The 20,881-nt window shown below is 43.3% G+C and overlaps 1 non-coding gene across 1 annotated transcript; it reads left to right on the forward strand.

Moving 5' to 3' along the window:
• The first annotated feature begins 15,129 nt into the window (after positions 1 to 15,129).
• On the forward strand, positions 15,130 to 15,270 carry LOC138398459 (U4 spliceosomal RNA). Its single transcript, XR_011235953.1, has one exon. It is a non-coding gene; the product is annotated as a U4 spliceosomal RNA (small nuclear RNA).
• The last annotated feature ends 5,611 nt before the right edge of the window (positions 15,271 to 20,881 follow it).

Consider the following 20,881-nt stretch of genomic DNA (forward strand, 5'->3'; position numbering starts at 1 on the left):
GCTGTGAAAGTGGGTGTGCTCACTTAAAGGTTAGATGTTTCAAGTTTCCTAAAATAACTGCCAGAGCTGTATACCACAGAGAGAGCTCACGAGAAGGGAAAGGAAAGGGCTGGGAGCTTGGAGTCACAGTGAGGACCTGGGATGGGAATTGAGAACCAAAAGCACCTGTGATGACACTCTGTGCGCCAGGTGGGCGCCGAGACTGGGAAGAGGAGGAAACCCAGCTTCTTGTTTCACTTCCGTGGGACCTGTCCCCGCTGCTCCATCACCTGTCTGAGGAGAGATCTCTGCATATTGTCAGCTCTGGCCGTTAGGAGTCAGCCCTGGCAGGAATCCTTCCACAGATACAAACAAGGCTTGGATGCTGCTTGCCCTTCGGTGGAGAGCTGTCTCAGGCAGAAACTCTAAGGGCTGGCGGCAACCCAGGCCGGGAAGAGCCTGGCTGTTTGCTGAGGGTCCCCACTCTGCCCTGAGCAGCCACGGGGCCACTGTTCTCACATCAACGAAGGGAATTTATACAGAGAGGTAAATGTGATTAGAGAAAAATATCGTTTATTATCTTGCATTTCCAGGACATGATATATTCATGGTTCAGAACTTTTTAAACAAAGAAATAATAGAAAACCATTTAGAGAAACAAATCAACTGGCAAACATTTGTAAAATATTTATGAGATGCACGGCCCTATTAGATGCAAGAATTTATTAGGTAATTTTTTTTTTTTGGTCCTATGCATGCCTATTTTTGGAGCCAATGAAATTGTTCTAGAAAGTACATAAATTGGCAAGGATAAAAAAAAAAAGCCAAGACTTTAATTATAATTGTGACTTAATTATATTTTTTTGGGAAAAATTCAAACCTGATTAAAAAAGCTGTTTGCATTTTTAATCTTTTGTCAACATTTTTCCCCCAAACTCATAACTTATCCAACTTATCAAATAAAAAAAATCATATGTATGAGAGGAAGAAGTCAGGCTTGGCTAGAATTACCTGGTCTTTGCTTCTGTGATGAGGTGAGACCTCAGTAATTCAGACGTGTTGCATTAGCAAGTAAGTAAAAATTCTGATTTATAGAACATTTAAAATGAATGGTGTTCATTCTCTTTTATTTGTCTTACATTATGGTGAAATTATTGCAATTTCTGGGCACCGTGCTTGAACAGCGATGTTGGCAAACGGACGAGGCAGAGAAGCTGAGGATAGTGGGCGAGTACAAACCGTTTTGCGGAGGGGACAGGCGCTTTACCTAAAGAGCAGAATGCTGCGGGGGAACCACAGGCCGGCCCTCCAACGCCTGAGGGGCTCAGCGTCTTCCCTCTCTCACTGTGTTCCTCCCAGCAGGGCCCTGGCAGACAGCTGAGGGAGCAGAGCTGTGCGCTGCTAGTGCAGGCAACTCGTGCTCTGGGGTGTGGTCAGAACTGCCAAGAAACATGGCTGTTGTCATGGGGGCACTTTATCCTGAGGAATCTGGAATCCTAAAGCTTCCTTTTTCCATAGGACCTGAAATGTCATCCTTGTTGGGTGGACATCAGGTCCCCTAAGAGTTGTCTCTCAGTGGTCCACGAAGAGGGCCCACCACGACGGACCCGGGAGTTTTGCAGCTCAGGCAGCCAAACTCCAGCCCGAGCGAGGCCCGTGGGGCCTCCCTGCAGCACCCCAGCCCCTCAGAGTGACTCCTGGAGCCTCCCTACTTTCCTACAGGTGAGTGTGCAGAGGAGAAAGCCATGTCACTCCAAATCGTGCCGTCCGTTGCCGTACGCGTTCTCTTCCACCCTTGTGCATGTCCAGGTCCTCTCTTACACACACTGGACAGGCATGGTGGGCTTCATACTCACTAGCACGGTTGGGGCTGTGATTTTTTTAGCAAGTTGGGCCCCAGTGTGTTCAATGTGTCTTTTCAGAACGAAGGTGCACTCATCACCCTGTCCTAGGCTCTGTGGCTTTAACCAAAACTCTTAGAGAATAGGAAAGTCCCACTCCCCACGCTGTTACTTTGGGCTTTACCTGGTGGATGTGATGTCCTGCTCAGAATGACAGTCTGTTTGTCTGTGTGAATAAATAGCAGTGAGTCACTGAATTCAGGGCAGGATGCCTCAGCCAGCCTCGAGCCCTACCGGGGAGCCCCTTGGTGGAGTGTTGTTTCATTCTTAGGATTTTAAGGAAAGTTTTAGTGAGATTCATCCCTTTTAGTGAAGGTTGGGTTTGATTATCTCCAGGGCTTTTGGTTTGATGTAATAGCGCTCTGCCTGAGCAAACAAAGAGCTGTTTATACTAAGGGTTCTCTGACGCACACTGAGGTTTTCTCGATCAGTCATTACACATGATTGGTTGTTATAAATGTGCGCTTGACAAAAATGTGTATTCTTTAATTTTTGAATATAGAACTCCATATCTGCCCACCAGGGAAAGGTGTTAATTGTGTGTTCAACTATTCTTGCTGAATTTTTTGTCCGATTGATGTATCAAAAATTGTCATATCAATCCAAAATGATGATGAATTTATCAACTTCTTTTCTGTAGTTTTAATACTTTTTGCTACATTTTGTGAGTGGTTTCTTACGGATATACATTTGGCAAACTTTTTATATCATTTAAATAAATTGAATCTTTTTTAAAATTAATGTAGTGATCCTCTCTATCCAAGCTTTCCATTTTTTCTTAATGTCTCTTAAGTATTGATGCAGCTGTCCTAGCCCTCTTTTTGTTGGTAACCACTTATGGTTTTATTTCTCATTATTTTTTTTTTACATCAAAACATATGAATTTGGTTCCCTTTTAAACTTACATAAATTGCAATTTAATATAATTGAATCAATTCAGTCTAAGTTTTTTAGCGTGTCCCTATGCTTTTGTATACAGTATCTATTTGAATTTTGAATTTTAACCCTTCTTTCAATCTTTGTCTTTTAACGATTTAACTAGTTTAGGCCATTTACATTTACTCTAACTACTGATTGGATCCACTTCTACCGTCCTGATTTATTATTTTTGCTTGTCTCACCTTCTTATATTTTTAAAAGTTGATATTATTTCTTTGATAATGAGACTAGAACTTCTGTATGCCCCCATATTCACTGATTTCATCCTCCCTTCAGACACTGCCGCCCTGCTAGATTCTCTATTTCAGGAGTGGCTAACAGAACTTTCTGGGACGATGGAAATGTTCTATGCTGTGCTGTCTAATATGTAGCCAGCAACTACGTCTGGCCATTAAACATTTGGAATGCTGCCAGTGTGATGAAGGAATAAATTTTATAATTGTATTTAATTTTAATGAACTGAAATTTAAATTTAAATAGCCACATAAGGCTACCATATTGGATAGTGAGGATCTACAGTATTAATTCTCTATTATTTTGGGCATATTTTATCTTTTTCTTCATTCCTAATGACTTAGTAAAGACAATGACAAACTTTACCAAGATATCTGATTACATTTATTTCATATGTTGCCATACACCACTTGCAACATCACTTGGATTTGTTTCTTCTCTTATTTCTATCTTCATATAGAATTTTTGTCAATGTGGGCGTCTGGGTGGCAACATCTCCAAGGCCTTTTAAGCCTCATGATAATCTTATTTAATGATGGTTTGGCTAGATGTAACAATCTAGGCTGTTCAATATTTTGAAAGCACCAATCAATCCATTTTTTCTTACACCCATTGTTGCTATAGAAAAATCTAATGTCAACCAAATTCTTTTTTATTTTCATTGTTTAGAGACAGGCTCTAACTATGTTGCTCAGGCTGGGCTCAAACCCCTGGGCTCCAGTGATCCTTCTGCCTCAGCCTCCCAAGTAGCTGGGACTACAGCCTTGTGCCACCTTGCCTGTCCAACCCAGTTCTGGATCCATTGCATATGAAATGTTCTTTATTTCTGGCAGCTTAAACATTTTTCTTTTTCTATTTAATATTTTGAAATTTTTATTAAAATATATTTAACATCACTTCTCTTTGGCATTCTGTGGGATTTCCCAATATGAACTGTGACTTTTTATAAAATTCTAGGGAATTTATATTTTATTTCTTCAAATATTTATGAATCCAATTTCAATTTTCCTCTTTCTCCCCCAAAACCCTTTTTTTGGGATTTAGTACATGTGTTTCTTTTCTCCATCTCCTTCTCATTTGTTTCTGTATTTCTTTCTTCTTCCTGGGATTGGTATTCATTCCTCCAACACTCTGGTCTTCCCGCTTGCTACTTTGTTCTCAGCTGCTTCCGTCCTGACATTTATCCTATCCATTCTATTCTCCACTTCAGTTATTCCATTTTTCCTACCAATTGTTTCTGTTTTTTTCCTATGACTTTTTGTGTCATATTACTTATATAGTTCCTTATCCCTTTTCAGGCGTTTATTAGTCTAATTATAAATGCTTGGTCAGATATTTCTTTTTCTAATGGAGTCTGTAATGTGTTAAGTTTTTCTTTCTGAAATGTTATGCCCATCAACAGTCTTGCCTTTTTCTTGTTTTGCCCTGAGAGTTCCTTTTCCTCCAGGCTGTTGGCTGTGCTGTCAGCCAAGCACGTGCAGGAAGGTTTGACTCCGTTTCCTCAGCCCTGGCGAGCCCAAGGCACGGCGTGGATGAACCTTGTGGAGGAGGTTCGACCCTGGACGACGCGGTCACACTTGGCCGCTCCCCGCAAAACTGCTCCTCAGCTCAGGGCCGCTCCGCTACCCTACCGGGAGCCGCAGCTTAGGGAGAGCTCTGCGACTGGAGTTCGCCAGCGCTGAGGAAGGTGTGCAGGCTTCTGCCCCAAGTTCATCAGTCTCTACTTGCTTTTCTCAGGGTCTCATAAGCACAGAACATTTGGACGTCCCTGAGGACCTGACCAGAGCCCAGAGTCGCCACAGTTTTGGGTGCAGACATGATCTAAAAAAAAAAAATAGTTGACAGCTGCAAGCAGAACTGCCTGTATGGTGTCCAGGCTGCTCGCGCCCCAGGCCGAGCCCACCACCCGTGAGTTCTACTAGCACGGCCCCTCACCTCCCTTTCCAGCTGTTTCACTTTTAGAATTCTCCAGCTTAATTTTGGCCAAGGAAGCCTGGCATCCTGCTAGTTCGGCGTTTGGTAGGGATCAGAATCCTCTATTCTATACAAAGGAAAGATTTAACATATTCTCTAATTAGAGATTCATCTGTTTGTATATAAGGAAGTGCTACAAAGACTTAATTCTCAAACAGGAAAACATATCTAGCATCAGTGCAAATTTAGGCTTAGTTCAAAATGTGTGGTAATTTGGACAGAGTTTGAGATGTTTCACCATATATTTTATCTTTGAATGTTTATTTTCAATAAAAATAAAATGGCATATTGGCTGTGGTCATGCTGAAGGTGATTTAGATGGAAGAGCATAAAATACGGTTTCCTTTTAGATAAAGTTGATGGGAAATGTTTCTCCCTCGGCCTCGGAGTGGTAAGGTTACAGAAGTGATTTTGAAATGCAATTAGACAGGCGGGTGCGGTTTCAGCTCCCAGTTGCCATTAGTGAGAGCTTCATTTTGGTCTCAAGCAAATAATGCTGTGCCTACAAGATCGGTGCAGACGCAGCTTTGCATGGCAAGAAGCAGAGGCATATTTCTGTTTCTAAATTTAAGCCTTGAGACAGTCAGAGCAGGGAAATGATGGAGCGTGTATGAAAGATGACTTCAGAGACTTCTGTGAGATCACCATTAAAAGAAATCTGTCACTTATGGAAGATCATGATTTTTATATTTAAAAACATAGAGAGAAATGCTGGAAACTTAGACATCCATGATTTAACAAATGTTAACACTGGGGCACTTTTGCTTCATGTTATTGTTTTTATATTATGTTTTGTACTTTTCTATATTTAATGCATTTAAAAATAGATGCAGGAAATTACAAAAGAAATCATGATCATGCATTTGGTGAATATTGTTTAGCACTAAAGAGACAAAGCAATGACAAGGCAAGGAGGCCTAGTTCGTCCTTCATTTGTGGATGGGTATGTGTCATTCACTCATATCAAGACTGGATTGGTCTCAGTGATCACCTAAGCACGTAAAACACATAGCCTGGAAAGATTTTAGCATACAATCATATAATCTTGATGTCTGAAGGGCTTTTAGACCACTGAGTCTGACACTGTGGTTTACTGATGAGAAAACTGGAGCTCAGAGATGAAATGATGCTAACAAGGTCATATCTAGTAACACAAATTTGTTCCCTGAAAGTCTTCTACTGAATAAATGGGAAATTATAGCTATGGGTCAGGAAAAGCTCTGAGAAATGAGGACTGCCTGAGCATTTGTGTCATAAGTGGGAGCTTCGAAATAATTTATTTTCTAAATAACAACTTTGAAGTCGCCCTGCTGCAGGCTTGCAAATGCACAAGCCAGAGTCTAAAATTATTCTTGGCTGGAGTCTCTCAGCATTCTCTCCATGGAGCTTTGGTGGAGTTAGGGACATAGAGTATTCATAGGTGGCAACTATGCCTCTGGCACAAAGGAAGTGGCCTGGGACAGTCAATTCATTATGGTACACACTTGGCTAAAGAAAGTTAAAGTTTCTTCTTCTTCTTTTTTTTTTTTAAACTGTGGCACTTTCAGATTCTTTAATATGCCGATGTACACTGTTTCCCAAACCCAATTAGGGCAGCTGTCTCAGAATATGATACAGGGCAGTGTCCCACAGAACACAGGCTAGGAATCGCTGGCCTAGAGGTGAGATCAGGCACGAGTGGGACAGGACTGTCTTTAAATGAAAATGATCACGTCCTTGCTGGGGGACAGACTCTCCTTTAGGGTGCTTTACATGCAGCCAAGCACTGAATCTTCCTGAGACCTTTGGGAGGCAAATTCTATTATCACCCTGGTTACAGGTGTGGAAGTTGAGGCTCAGAGGTGCTAAGGGACCCATCACTGGTGGCTGCTGCTACGTGCAGGTCAGCCTCAGTTCCAGGGCCCAGGCTGTTTAGCCCTGACCTCTGGGGCCGCCGTCAGCTCCCAGCCCTGTTTCTCTGTGGCGCACAGAGCATTCGTCACCTTCTATCCTTGCATCTTCAGTCTCTGAGGCTCTAAGAACTTTTGGCCTCCTTTTAATCTCTCCAAGGATTTGTTCAGCCTCTACCACGGGGCCTTTGAACATGCTGTTCCCTCCTTCGTTCTTTAGCAGGTAATACATACTCATACTTGAGACTTCAGCTCAATGTCACTTTCTCACACTGTCTTTCCTGACCCGCCAGACCATGTTCCCCTGTTGTGCACTATCACTTACCATGTCACTTATCACAGGTCTTGTAGATATGCAAATGGGGTCACCGGTGGGTGCCGCTCCCCTCCAGCGCAGGCAGGGAGCAGGCCTGGATTGCTCTCCGTGTCCACGTGTTGTGCCCAGCGAAAGGCAGGGGCTCAACTACTATGACACAGCGGAGATAAGTGTCCCTCCCCACCGGTCAGCCTTCCAAATTCCCAACAGCGCAAAAGCCTGGACGGCTCCCTCGGCAGCCAGTCGTGTGTTTGCTCTGTGTCACGGAGGGGTCACAGCATGCTTAGCGTTTGTTATGGCATGTAGCCGCCCAGTCTGTCTCTCCTCCGTGGGGAATGCACACAGACACATTTATAATTTCTCTACTTTGAAATAACAAAAGTTATGTCCCAAAGTACTAAAGAAGCATGAGCCCTTTTGACCCTTCCTGTTGGTGGTATTTGCAGATGTGTATTTTGATCGTCTGATTCTTACATAGTAAGAAGGAAAAAACTACTGTCTCTCTCCTGTTAACAAAGCTGGCACAATTTACCTCTCCGTTAACTTCTTGAAGTGGCTTTCTGAATAGACTGAGAGTCATCATCGATCTCCAGCTCTGCTTGCTATTACGCTCTCTTCCTCTAGGATCAAGTTACCATTCACGACTTCTTTGAGAATAGGATAGGAATGATCGTTTCTAACTCTCTACCTGCAGTGCTTATGGGAAGCCAAAAGGAAAGATGATTGACAAGTACTTTACAAATGCCAGATGCTACGTGAACGCAAAATTATTAATTGCTGCTCTTCAGCCCTCCCTGCTATTGTGAACTCTCTGGCAATGGTAATTTTAAGATGGGAGCTTTTCTTGCTACACTTTATGGAAAGCTCAAGATCAAATGAGGTGTGCAATTGCTGGATGTTCCTCACACAGGAAATGAGCTCAGTGGATTATTGTTATTTCTAAGTGACTCTTGCTTGGCTCTCTTGGCCAGATTTCGTGCCTGATGGTTATATACCTGGAATCTCGCCAGCTACCTGCCTGGATCCTGGCCAACCACAAGGACCTTTACTGCACGTGGAAGGAGCTAGTCCTGAGCCGGATCCCAGTCCCCTAGTTAGCAGCTGAGTGTCCCGGGCAGGCTACTTAACCTCCCTGAGTACCCACATCCGTAAATGGAGGACCAACATACCTGGCAGGTTGTTGTCAGGGCTAACAATAAAGCCTTTGAAAGCCTGGTGTGGTAGATGCCTAATAATTGGGAGCTACTGTGAGTGTGCTAAACACAGATCAGTAAAAATTGACTGTAAGTGCCCCAAATCGGTGCTGTGCCAGGTCTGACGCAATCCGTGATGTGTTGGGCCCTGAGCTAGTGCTGAGACTAGTAGCCCAATTCTGAGGGTTCAGGCCATGAAGTCACACCAGATATTAGTGTTCGTCTGAGCAAAGGTTGGCTTGCGTTTGTCCAGCTGCCCTGCAGGTGACACAGGGATGCGAGCAGGATGGGAAGGTGCACTGTGGCTTCAGTGCTGAGCCTCTGTCTCTCTGTCAGCTTCACCAGTGACAACGCTGCTATTCTGATCCCTGCCTGACTCCTGGACTGATTTCTCAGTTAGGCCAGAACTTGTGAGTTTGGCTATGATTAATTAGCATTTTCCAGTCATTTCCAGTAAACCATGGGGGGTTAAGGTTATTAAGGGGGAACATAATTTCTACTAATTAAGGTCCATGATGAACCATTTTCTTGTAACTAACTGGAAGCCTGTAGACTCTAGCATGTGTTTGTATATGTGTGTACATATATAGTGAACTCTAACATGTGTATGTGTGCATATATATGTGATATGCATGTGTATACATGCATGCATGTATATATTAATGTAATACATATCTATGTAAATAAACCTATTGAGAATTTGCAGATAGAACACTCAAATATAGAGAAGCAATATGATTACGAGTTAACAACTAGTTAAATTTGAAATGCTTTTAAATTTATTCCAACTGTTCAAGTAAAAAAAGGTTACATAGTTTTACTCTGACATTTTAAGTCTTGATTAAAAATTATAATGTGTGTGCATCCTGTCCTGCTCTTGCTCCCCCATCCCCAGGCACAGGTGTGCTGGAGCCAGCTCACAACTGGTTCACCAGAGCCACCCGGGGACATCTCTTCCCAACTACACATTCGGTAACGTCAAGCCAGTAGCCTGGAATCGGCCACGGTGAGACTCTTGCACCATGGCAATCAGCAAATGTTACAAAGTTGGTCTTTTCCACCCCCAGGAGAGCCGGCTGTTAAAGGTCTACCTGCCACCACTGCTTCCAACTTGCAGATTTGGCAGAACCCAAGTTCAGTATCACTTGTGTATGTAAAACCTTGAAATCTCTTTGAGGAGAGTGGTTGTGATCAGTAAGTGTCTTTAGGAGCACCTGGGTCACCTCGGCTAAGAGCCGGAGGAGGCTGCTGTGATAGGCTGCTCTCTGTTTCTGGTGCCAGTACTCACATGCCACTCCTGGTGACACAGGAACACATACATATGCCTTCCCTTGTGTTTCACACAGTGCCCAAGTGACAATGCCAAAGCAAACGTGTTCTAATACCTGATAAGAAAATAATTTTGCAAATAAGCCTTACTGATGACCCTAGAGAGAAAGAGGTTCCTTTGAAACATCACAGGGTCTGTGAAACCCGACCTTTCCATTTCATTCTATGGCATAGACACAAGTTGTCTGATAAACAAAACTATGGTTGCTGCCTCCGCTAAGGGCACGTTTTTGTCCAGGATGCAGTGCCATCATGGGAAGTGAATTTACTCACAGGTGTAGACACTTCTACTTCCCTTTGACACCAGAATTTAGTGATAAAACTAGAGTTAGTTTGTTCAAGAAGGAACCCTCTAATAAGCCTAAAACCTTTCATAATGCGCCATTGACTGCATGGCCATTGTTTGCAGGGTTTTCTTTTTTCTTTTTTTTTAACATGCCATGCATTTTACCCACGGTAAGTGTGCAATGAATTTTGGTGACGTAGAGTTCTGTAACCATCACCACAATCCAGTTTTAGAATGTTTTCATCACCGCAGAAAATTTCCTCTTGCCCATTGGCAGTCAGTCCTGCTCCTACAGGCCACTACAGCCACAGGAAACTACCCATCTTTCTGGCTATATTTTTTTGTCTTTTCTAGAAATTTTCATAAAAATTGAATCATGCGATCTGTATTGTTTTATGTCTGGCTTCTTCCACTTTGTATAATGCTTTAGGCTCACGCATGTTGCCTGTATCAGTAGTTTGCTTCTCTTAGTGGCTGAGTAGAATACCACCGCATAGACGTGCCACATTTTTTTCATTTTCCTATCGATGGACATTTGCATGGTTTCCAGTTTTAGCTACTGTGGCTGCTGCTGTGAACATTTGTGTAAAAGGCTGTGTGTGCACCTCTGTTTTCCTTTCTCTTGGGTGGATACCTAGCAGTGGAATGGCTGGGCTCTGTGGTAAGCACGTTTAACCTTTTAAGAAACTGCCAGACTGTTTCCCAAAGTGGCTGCACCATTTTACATCCCCCCAGGCAAGAGACGAGGGGTCCAAGTTCTCCACATCCTCACCTGCACTTGGTATTTTTGGTCTGTTTTGAGTATAACCATTCTAGTGGGTACACAGTAGTGTCTCACTGTGGTTTTGATTTCTCTGATTACTAATTGTGTACATTATATTTGGTAAAATGTCTATTCAAATCTTTTGCCCATAAAAAATTACACTGCTTGTCTTTTTGTTTATAGCAGCATAATTCACAATTGCAAAGGTGTGGAAACAACCCAAGTGCCCATCAATACATGAGTGGATTAATAAAATGTGGTATATTTATACCATGGAGTACTACTCATCTATAAGAAACAATGGTGATATAGCACCTCTTGTATTTTCCTGGATAGAGCTGGAACCCATTCTACTAAGTGAAATATCCCAAGAATGGAAAAATAAGCTCACCATCAAATTGGTTTCACTGATCATCACCTAAGAGCACATTTAGGAATAACATTAATCAGGTGTCGGGCAGGTGTGGTGGGGAGGGGATGGGTGTATACGTACATAATGAGTCCGATGCACACTGTCTAGGGGATGGACATGCTTAAAGCTCTGATTCGGGGAGGGGTCAAGGGCAATATATATAATCTAAACTTTTGTACCCCCATAATTTGCTGAAATAAAAAAATACATAAATAAAAATAAAAAAAATTGAGTTTAATAGTTCTTTGTATCTTCTGGATAAAAGTCCTTTTTCAGACATATGATTTACAAATATTCTCCCCGGTTGGTAGCTTGTCTTTTTATTTTATTGATATTATTGCTATATTGTAAAGAGTAAAATCTTTTAATTTTGATAAAATCTAATTTATCACTTTTTTCTTTCATAGATGATGCTTTGGTGTCATGTCTAAGAAAACTTTGCCTCAAACTCAAGGTCACCAAGACTTTCTCTTATGTTTTATTCTGGCTCTACAAAATATCCTGATGGGATTTTTAATAGGGATTGTTTCAAAATTATAAACCATTTTGAGGAATATTACTATATTAACAATATTTAGCCTTCCAATCCATGATATATTTCTACAGTTACTTAGCTATTTAATTCCCCTCTACAATGTTTTGGAGTTCTCAACGCACAGGTGTTCCACTTCTTTGGGTAAATTTATTTCTAAGTATTTTATTATTTTTGATGCTATTGTGAACAGAATTGTTTTCTTAATTTCATTTTGGATTGTCTGTGACTAGTCTATAAAAATACAATTGATTTTTATATATTGCTCTTGTGCCCTGGGACTTTGCTAAAATTCGTTATTAGTTTTGGTAGTTTTTTTATAGATTCCTTGAAATTTCCTATATAAACTATCATCTTGTCTGAGCATAAAGGCAATTTTATTCCTTCCTTTCCAGCATGGCTATGTTTAATTTCTTTTTCTTCCTTTACTGGGCTGGCCAGACTCTCCGGGGCCATGTTGAATACAAGTGGTAAAAGCAGACATCCTTGCCTTGTTCTTGATCTTAGTGGAAGCACTTATCTTTGTTTATTAGCATTCACGTTAGCTGTAGGCTTTATAGATTCCCTTATCAGATGGAGAAAGTTCCCCTATATTCCAAGTGTTTTGAGAGTTTGCATCACAGACAGTGTTGGATTTTTGTCATACAATTTTTTAACATCTATTGAGATGATCATGTGATTTTTGTTTCTTTATTCTCTTAGTATGGTTTGTTACAGTCATTGAGTTTTAGATGTTAGACTCTTCTTGTATTTCTGGAATAAGCCCTGTTTGGTCACAGTGCACTATCCTGTTTACATATTGCTGGACTTGCTTTTACTATTTTGTAAGGAGTTTTGCATCCATGGTCATTTTCATTCAGTTCAAGACATGTCCAATTTCCCCTGTGATTTTTCCCTTTGGCCTATAGGATACTCTGTTAATATAGCTTGTCTTAAAGTCCATTTTGTTTGATATTACTGTAGCCTCTCTAGCTGTCTTCTGGTTACTGTTTTATAGTATATATATTCTTTATCTTTTTCCTTTCAACCTGTTTGCAACTTTAAATGTCACTTGTATCTCTCCTAGACAGTACAGAGTTGGATGTTGCTTGTCTTTCTGACAACCTCTGCATTTTGGGGAGAGCTCAATCCCTCCGTGTGGTTGCAGTTGTGCCTGCCACTTTGCTGCTTTTTCCCTGTATGTCATGTTGCTTTTGACTCTCTCAGCCTCCTTTACTGCCTTCTTTTATGTTAAGCAAATAGCTTTACTGCACCATTTCAATTTCTCTCTTGAGTTTTTGTTGTTGCTATTGTTGAACTCCAGGTATTCCTGTCACTTCCAGTCAAATGGGTAGCCTCTTTTGGAGTCCCTGGGGCGAAATCCAGTTGTTCTTCAAAGTTCTCTCTCCTCAAAGGGTTTTTCTCCCTTTTCCCCCCTTTTACATCCACAGAGAATGACCACGTCTGCCGCTGCAGAGAGAAGGGGGAGAGGCCCGCTGGCAGGGCTGCCGTGTGGCAGGCGGGCAGAGCACACGGAGTCTCCCGGGGGCCCTCACCGAGCCCTGTCCTGGGTGCTGGAGGCCCGGCCTTTACAGGCTGACGCCTTTGCTGCTCTCTTGGCTCCATCAGCGGGAAGTCTAGTCCTGCTGTTCAGGGGTCCAGGTGGTTCCGTACAGCCCCCTGGCGTGGATGAACCTAAGTGGACGCAGCTGCTGCTAGAGCAGAACGCAGCTCCTGATGGTGGCCCCCCGCCACGCTTTGCTGCCTCTGGGGTTGGAAACCTGGCTCATTTGTCCAGCTTCTGCCGTGCCCTCCCACGACACGCTGGAAACAGGTTTCTTGCTTTGCCAAATTTGGCTTCATTTGTGTTAATATTTGCTCTCTCCCATCTAGTTACACCTCTTCTCACCTCCGTGCCGTCCTCTCCCTGCCTCGGCATCACTGGGTGCGTTTGTAGGTCCAGACAAGAAGTGAGAATCAGTTCTTTATTTCCAAATCCACATCCACTCTCCGGAGTTACTTGTGTGCGTTGTGAGTGAATACCGAAGCAGTGGGGAGATGTTTAGAGGCAACAGCAAACGAGAACAAACTCTCTTGCTCTTACTTATTTTCTTCCCTCCAACTCTCTTCTTTCTCCCTTCCAGCCTGTTTTTATGTATAATCTTCCAGCAGGGTTGGGAGAGGGAAGGGAAACCGCTCCATTGGTCTTGTAAACTCTCTCTGATTGGGAAGGTTTCCCTCCCGTGTCAGTGCAGCCAGCCAGAGGCCGGCAGGAGTGCGCCTGTAGGTCAGGTACTCACTTCAGCAAGAGAGAAAACCCAGCATGAGGATCCGTGGGGCAGCTCAGCAGGAGGGGCTGGAAGGAACTCGGGGTAGGATTGGGACTTTGATTGGGTGATTTGGGGAGGGTCTAAGGAGGCAGGTGTTGGCTGTAGATTGGAAGTTCTCAGAAAGCAGGGAAAATCTTAGGATTTGTTTTTTCCTTGCTTAGACAAAATTATCAAGTGCCTTGCTTTCTCTCATGTAATCATGCTCTCAGAGTAACCTTGTCTGGAGTAGATGTTCTGTGAGAATGTTTGTGTCCAAGAGGAGAATGGCCTGGCCCAGCCGTGGGTGTCAGGCCAGCCACCAGATGTCAGGGCTGCTTTTATTTTTCCCTTCCTCACCTGGCTACCTCCTCATTGAGCCCAAAAGTTTGTTATATCATAGGCTTGCCCTTGACTGTGTGTGTGTGTGTGATTGTGTGCATACATGTGTGTCTATGGGCTACCAGGGAGAGGAGAAGTAGAACTTGTTCCATGTCTCATGTAAACGACCAGGAGATGAAACTTCACATCTCACCCCATCACGCATACATTTGATCACTGTTTTATGGCAGACGGATCTGGATACAGCCAATTTTCCTCTGAGCCATCCTCACAAATCTTGTTTTCTTTGTTCACTCATCATCCACCTCCTCTTCCACCCTATTTTTCTGGCCCCTTGTGGAGAATCTTGACAGTGTGGACTATTATGCCGTTTCACTGCATCTTTTTTCAGTGACACTGATTAGCTCCAACAGTTACTTGAAAAATCATCTGTGATGGACAGTTATATGAGATCGTGGCTCATCAGTTTTTCTGGAAGAAATTTAAAATGCCCAGAAATGTATTAGAGTTCAGCCATTGCAATAAAGCCAAGAACTGAATTCCTCTTCCTGTGGGGCAACTGCAAGATTACATGAGAAAACAAAACAAAACAAAAAACCAGGAAAAAAAGATTATATGAGGAAGAATCACTGGGAGGTGCTATTTCTCCACCGAGGCCTACGGGGGCTGAGCAGGCAGACGCTGAGATTTATTTAACTTTTCTCCTCTCCGTTCATAAGTGCGTTGTGTTGTTTGTAGTCCACAAAGAATTGTTGAACTTTGCACAGTGGGAGTATCATAGCCAATGAGGCTTATCTGAGGCTCCATTATTGATAACTGAAAACTTTTCCCAATACCCTATGGTGATGACTTGCAATATAGTCAGCCCTGGCAATTTTTGGCAGTCTCTATGGAGACTAAAAAAGAAAAGAAAAGGATTGTTGGAGTTCTTGCCCTGTATGCCCTGTAGCTTAGAGCTGCTGTGGTTCTTCTTGGTCACAGCTTGCTCCAAATGACTAGGGTGATCTCTGCATCTCAGAAGTGGTCCCTTATTACTGACCATTATTCCTCTATGTCTTTATTTTGAAGGAAACTGCTTCCCCCTGCTCCTTTTTCTGTTTTTTAAGGCAATACAACAGTTTATAACTGATTAAGATTGCATATTCTCATGGAGAGAAGAATAAATGGGGTTGAAATTTTGGGTTAGATCCATCTCTCCCTTAAGAATGTCAAACTTAAAATATTTTTGAAATATACTGTGTGACAGAGACATTTACTGCTCAGTGAATGTTCATGTGACAACTCCATTTCCCAGCCCCTGGAGTTAAGCAGGGCCACATGGCACACACTGGACAGTGGGCCACAGTCTCAAGCATCACTCCTGGGCTTCCAAAGCATTTCAGAGGAAGGGCATCACCCTCCAGTTCTTCTTCACTGACGCAGTGCCCTGGAGGCCATGCCAGCCAAATGGTGCAGCTGTGGGAAGCACTTCGCCTGGGTCTTCAAGTCACTGCTTGGAAGCTGGAGTCCCCAGATAGTGGCTGAAACCATGGAACACTTTGTGGGGTGGGTGGGTAGGGGAATGATGGAGCTTTGTGCAAAGCCACTAAGGGCTCAGGTTAGTTTGTTACTGCAGCTTAATCCATTTTGATTGATACACAAGGCATTGAAATACTGGAAACACCAATATGCAATAATGGAGAAACAGACCAATGCATAAACAAGAAAGGTAATCGCTAATAGTCTTTTAAGAAGCAGGAATCCTGATACTTAGGAAACAGAATCTGTGGAATTTCTGTGAAGGGGTCTTTAGGGAGAATCAAGGGTTAGCAGTTAGTGATGTCTGATTTTATTTCAAATGTCTTTCTTTTTGTGACCTTGATACAGACTCTGAGCATAATTAGAATCATTTTTATATTTTCACTCATAAATAGAAATGAAAGAAAGATTTATTCTTCATTGGCAAAAAATAGCAAAAAGGAAAAGAGAAGCATTTCATTTCCATGAAAGTGTGAGAAAATGATTGCCTTAGGTGGAAGTACCTTGGGTGTGAGTAGTAACAGACAAGAAGAAGGAAAAACTGTTTTCAGGCGTAATTCTTCTAAGAGCCTGGAGATGTTGAAGGAACTTTAAATTGGACAGTTCCCATCTTTAGCCTGTAGAGGTCGCCACCATCCCACGACAGCTTGGTTGCTGCGCATGCGCTAATCGGCGAGGGAGGCCCCCAAGGATTGCCTGCGTGAGGATAAAGAATGGAAGAAACTTGTTTTTACGTTCTGGAAATAAGTTTCATATGAGGACGTTTAAAAAATTAATGTTAGAAAATGCAGTTTAAATTCTTTCCAAAATTTATATATTTTCTTTCCTAATAAAATCCAAAGTGTTTGCAAAAGTACATATTAAACAAAACAAATCAGAGCATATGATTGACAAAGTAATTCACATCAGGGTTTCTTTAAATGCTAACCATTCTACTACAGTTCACGAATTTATAAGAATTTATTTGTGCCGATATTCTCCAAGTAGATTTAATCAAGCAAAGTGTAAAAGCATAGTACAAATCTGATTTAACTTGATATTAAGTTTCCTGAACTCTGTAGACGATCCACACCCATAAAATGATAGAAACTATTTCTTGGGCGACTTCCCAGTGGTAGCTTTTGTTAACAAAATGCTGGGAGATTTTCTTGCTCATCAGGAAACCACAGTAGGTGCTAAATACCTTCTGGTGAATGATTGAACAGTCATGTGCTGTAAAATTTTTTGTTTTTCAAAATTTCCTTCAAAAAATCTTGAGATTAAATAGGACACACGTTGCATATTTTAAAACTATTTTGCTTCTTCCAAGCAGTGAGAAACATTAAGAATGTGTTTCTGCGGTAATACGAGCTCTGCAGAAAGTTCTTAAGAACCTGGGACTCAGGAGTTGCAGTGTCTATGTATTCACCTTGTCCCTGAGGCACAGGGTTATTACTTAGAGATGCTTGCTTTTATCTTTTGAGACATCTTGTTTGGGTTCAGACTCTTTCTTGCACAGGAGAGCACTCGACCCGGGAGAACTGGAAGCAGGACGCCTTGGGAAGATGCCAATACTATCAAGGGGGAGGAGTTTGGAGACGGAGAATGGGTGGGGCTTTCCCCTGGCCCCACCCCACCCCTGCTGTCCACACCTGCAAGCTGACCACTTTAAGCACAGCTGTGTTTGTTTCAAGGTGTAAAAGGTAGACAGCTCTGGTTGGTGTGAAGTCGTGTGTCTGCTGTCGTGCTACACAGGAGGGTGTGGATGGTCGTGGCCACGCCTGTGATGTGGGAGCAGAGCTGGGGGCTGGGCGCGTGGTCCAGACTCTCACAGTCACCTCTGCCTGCAACACAGCGCAAGGAAAGACAGCGTGAATAGTGTGGTAATCACACACGTGGCTTAATATTTTCACCAAACATTTAAAAGATCTTGTGAACAGAAAACATTTGAAAATAATTGGGGCTGGACCATGCACCCTGATGACAGGAAACATTGCCCTCGTTTGGTGTCAAGGAAATAATGAGGTATAAGTGTTTACCAAGTAAGAGGTAAACACAGGTAAGGAAATTCACCGTCTTTTCACTCATCACTACATCATAATGGCCTTCATTACATTTTTTGGAGGGTTTCTTTTTGGACCATGATTTATCGGGGTTCCTACTGTAACCCCAGTGTCCCTTGGCATGCTACTTGAGTTCTATCCTGTTACAAATGATTTGACATTTTGTTTCACATAAAATGCACCCCCCCCAAAGTCCTTAGCGATTCATTAGCTTTCTTTAAAATGAATACGTTTTTACACTTGGGTTTACTAGCTGGAAGTTAACTCCAGGTGCAATCTATGATTAGTTTGGAAGCCTCCCTTTCTAGTACATGGAAAAAACGAGTTTTGTCATTAAACTTTAATAAATTCATTTCAATATAACTTGATGTTGGTCAAGCAAGTTTGTTTTGAGACAGGGTCTCACTCTGTCACCCTGGCTGGAGTGCAGTGGCCTCATCACAGCTCACTGCAACCTCAACCTCCTGGGCTCAATGATCTTCCTGCCCCAGCCTCCGGAGTAGCTGGGACTGCAGGTGCATGCAACCATGCCCAGCTAATTTTTCTTATTTTTCATAAAGATGGGGTCTCTCTGTGTTGCCCAGGCTGTCCTGAACTACTGGCGTCAAAGGTTCCTCCTGTCTTGGCTGTCCAAAGTGCTGGGACCACAGGTGTGAGCCACTGCACCCCTCTGGTCAAGAACATTGGATCTGCATTTATTCTGGTTTCTTTTCCAGCCATGCTAAAGTTTCCATGTGTTGGACATCTTTTGTCTATTTGTCTATCTTGGGGAGGCTGTACGGGTGTTGGGGCAGGGGGTATATGGGGAATCTCTGTATCTTCTGCTCAATTTTGCCATGAACCTAGAACTGCTCTAAAAAATAAAGTCTATTAAAAAAATAAACATTTACATGTGAGGGGGGAGAGTTGTGTCTTATTCAATCTGCCTCCTTGATCTAAGACTTTCTTGTTGAGTTGGCTTTCATCACATTTGAAGTGTGGTGCCCAGAAAGGAACTCTGCTCTGGTACCCACAGCCTGCGAGGCCCTGACATAACCGATCCGGCGTGCAGTGGACCTGCAGCCCCACCGTGCCGGTCAGCGGGCCCGGAGTGACTCTGCTCTGAGGGTCTGCTGTTCCGCTTGAATGGGAAGTCAGGGAAGATGGGAACTGGTGAGACTCGCAGTGTGCTTCCTCATGAGCCACACGGCCCTGGGGACGGCTCTCGTTCCTCTGCTTCCCAGTGCAGGGGCAGGGTGTGACGAGGAGCCCAAGACGGACCCCAGCCCATTTAACTTCTGCCTACTTTTTCAGCTTGGCCACTTCTGTCTTGGTTTAAGATGCCAAGAACTTACACATGACTGTTTGGATGTCTGACTGTGGCCCCGGGTCCAGGCCAGGTGGACGATGTGGAAGGGTCTCGGGGTGTGCTCTGGTGGTTCCATGGTGGTAACAGCTCATGGTGGAGCAGAACTCACTGTGTTTCCGGGACTGTTTGAAGTACTTCAGAACATCAGCCAGTCATCACAGGGAACCTATGAGAAAGGTGCTAACATTCTTAGTGTGGATATGGGGAAACTGAGGCACAGGAGGCTGACTGTCCTGCTCAAGGTGACACATGGCCCAAGTGATGGCATCTGCTCCCACACCCGGGGGGTCGATCCAGCACCACGCTGACCCGCTGCATTACAAAGAGGAGGATGCTTCCTGCCAGTGATTGTTCCTGAAAAAGCAGACTGAGGAATGGAACTCTGAGCCGGGTGCCTGAATGTAGCTGCTTAATCCAAGAGCAACCCATGATTAATGTTGAGTAAAATTTTACATCTTATAAAATTATTGTCAATACCCCAAATGGGACTCTACAGTGTTTTGTTTCTAAGTCCCCCGCGGCCCCCACATGGATTCAGACTGTAGGACAGTGAAGGGAGGTGCCTGGCCTTTGAGTCCCACACACTGTTGTTCCTCAGTGTGTGCTGGGAGACCCCTTCTTGGGGTTGGTAGTTTCTGCCAACCTCCTCATGCCCTGCCAGACATTCAGGGGCAATAGCCTGCTTCTGTTATTAGAAATGTGCTCTTTCTGGCTGGGACGGCTTTCCAAGTTAGGCCAGGTTCGTGTGGCTGTTGCAAATCTTGTCCTTGGTAACTACCTTTCTCCTACTGATAATAGAATGGTGCCAGCATCGCCAAACAGGGGCATTGGCGTCACTGATACCCAAGAAGACAACAGGCAAAGCTGAAAGGAGGACTCTGTGCATGATGTTTGAGAAACTTGACTTGCTACTAAGTAACCAGGTCTTTTTCTCAGAGATCCACTTGCCTGTCTGCTGGACATAAATGTCGTAGATTAGTAAATCCTTTTTCTTTTCTCTTTTCTTTTATTCCCTTTCCCTTTTCCCCTCCTCTCGCCTCCCCTCCCCTCCTCTCCTCTACTCTGCCTTTCTTTTCTTTTCTTTTTCCACCAGCACTCTCCCTGCAATATTCAATTTAGAAGTCGAGGTGGAGCTATAGAGTTCATCTTTTAAAGCTCCTCATTTTGAGTTGTGGTGCTGGTGGCCAGAGGTTGAGAGGCTTCCTTCCAGGTGGCAAAAGATGACCTGGACCTGCTGTCCTGTGCATCCGCTGAGCCCTATGATGAGACACCAGGGCCCATCGGGAAGCCCAGCAGACAGCGCGGTGCCTGGTCGTTGAGGGGGATGGCAGGAAGCTCCAGGAGAGCAGAGACACTCGTGGTTTGTCACTACGTTTTGCCTTGATAGGTTTGTTTTGTTTTACACATCCAAATTGATGGCTCTGTTACCTGTTTTCTGCGAGACAGAGACGGGGAAATGATAAAATAACCATCTAGGAACAAAGAAAGTGCATGATAATGTTTGCAGGTTGTTTATTTAACGGATCTTGCGTGAACAGGAACACACCTACACTGTCACATTTTGTGGAGACTGTTCTCTCAGACAGGACACAGTTGATT

The sequence above is a fragment of the Eulemur rufifrons genome, chromosome 17, assembly GCF_041146395.1.
Source record: "Eulemur rufifrons isolate Redbay chromosome 17, OSU_ERuf_1, whole genome shotgun sequence".
Classification (NCBI taxonomy): Eukaryota; Metazoa; Chordata; class Mammalia; order Primates; family Lemuridae; genus Eulemur; species Eulemur rufifrons.